We start from the raw sequence: 1,906 nt of genomic DNA on the forward strand, positions 1-1,906 counted from the left end.
TCATGAATCTATGAATCTGGCTCTCTGCTTGAATGTCTGTCTAACTGTCTGTCTGTCTGTCTATCCATATAACCATCTATCTATCTATCGATCTATCTGTTTGTCTGTCTGTCTTCTGACCGTCGTGCCTTGTCCCGACCCTACCATCACCAAACTGGAACGAATTCTCTTCCGCTTCTTGCGAAAAGGAAGCGTTCCGATGGTCAGGCGATCTGTTTGCTGCCAACACCCGTTAAAAGGAGGGAAAGGGCCTGCCGTGGTTGATGATGCGCTGACACGCTCTGAGACTGCGACATCTCCGGATCTACGGTAGATGACCCCGAAAGGATGAAAGGTAAAGTCAACTTCGACGGCAGACGAAATACCGCTAAGCACTTCGCCCAGCGTGCACGTCGCCTTAATAATAATAATAATAATAATAATAATAATAATAATAATAATAATAATAATAATAATAATAATTTTTACTGGAAACACAAGGTCTCAAATTTTTGGGGAAGGGATTAAGTCGATAACATCGTCCCCAGTGCGTAACTGGTACTAATTTTATTGACCACGAAAGGATTAAAGATAAAAGTCGACCTCGGCAGAATTTAAACTCAGGACCGTAACGGCAGACGAAATACCGCTAAGCATTTCCGTCGGCGTGCTGACGATTCTGCCAGCTCGCAGCCTGAATAATAATAATAATAATAATAATAATAATAATAATAATAATAATAATAATAATAATAATAATAAGCTTTATGACATTTTTAGAAATTTCCTCATCCGGATGCATTCATATGATGGCTCCTTAACGGCTTTTAAAGAATCTTCTTATCATGGTTTGTTATGGATGACAGCTTTAACTTGTTCTTTACGGATTTTCTTCGTGTTTTTATTTTAATTTTAGAAACTTTTCTTATCGCTTGTTTTGTTATAATGACACTTTTACGCCATTTTGTTTTCACGCTTTTCGTTTCGTTTCGTTTTTTTTTCCCTTCTTCTTGTTCTCTCTCTGTCTTTATCTTTATCTTTTCCTTTTTTTTCTCTCCTTTCAGAAGATTCTTATTATATAATGTGCTGTAAACGGTTCAATTTAAAGAAATGTTTCATACAGATTCTTCTGGAATCGAATTTGTTTTACAGTGTCTTGGCGCATAATAATAATAATAATAATAATAATAATAATAATAATAATAATAATAATAATAATAATAATGATAATAATAATGATAATAATAATGATAAAAGAAAGAAATAATGAAGAATTGCAGAACACCGTTCTACCTTAGCTCACATCTTTTACTGCAAAATCTTTTTCTAAAAATGTATTAGACGAAGGAAAAAAACATCAAAAACAGATTTAAAACGATGCAAAAAAGAACGATGAAAAAAAAAGGAGAGGAAAATTGGTGAAATAATGGAATTGATGTGGAATAATTCTATAAAGATGTTACCAAATTATTTCGCTTTTTTATTGTTTGTTTTTGTTTTCTAATTTTGTTTTTTTGTATTTTATTTATTTATTTTAGTTATTTATTTTAGTTATTTATTTAGTTATTTATTTTGTCAGAAGGAGAGTTAGACTAATTTCTGTTTTGGATCTTCTGTGGAAATTTGGAGGAATTATGAAGGAGGGAAAGAAAGAAAGGATGAAAGGAAGAAACAAACAAGCAGAGAAAGAGAGAAGCACGACTGAATGAAAGAGAGATGGAGGCTGAAAGAGGGAGAGAGAAGGAGAGTAAGAGGGAGAGAGAGATTTGAAAATAGCAAATAGGATAATGATGATAATGATGATGATAATGATGATGATGATGATAAGGGTTATGATAATGATGACGATGATGATGACGATGATGATAGCAGTGGTGGTGGTGGTGATGATGATGATGATGATGATGTTACTGGTAGTGATGATAAC

The 1,906-nt window shown here is 33.4% G+C and overlaps 1 long non-coding RNA gene across 1 annotated transcript in view; it reads left to right on the forward strand.

The window, feature by feature from the left end:
- Positions 1 to 1,693, forward strand: part of LOC149131156 (uncharacterized) — a 38,700-nt gene extending 37,007 nt beyond the window's left edge. Inside the window, exon 3 of the long non-coding RNA XR_016238378.1 lies at positions 1,044 to 1,693. This is a non-coding gene — a long non-coding RNA (uncharacterized LOC149131156). The remainder of the gene's footprint in view (positions 1 to 1,043) is intronic.
- Positions 1,694 to 1,906: the final 213 nt, after the last annotated feature.

Source organism: Octopus bimaculoides, chromosome 25, assembly GCF_046866305.1.
Source record: "Octopus bimaculoides isolate indiv1 chromosome 25, ASM4686630v1, whole genome shotgun sequence".
Classification (NCBI taxonomy): Eukaryota; Metazoa; Mollusca; class Cephalopoda; order Octopoda; family Octopodidae; genus Octopus; species Octopus bimaculoides.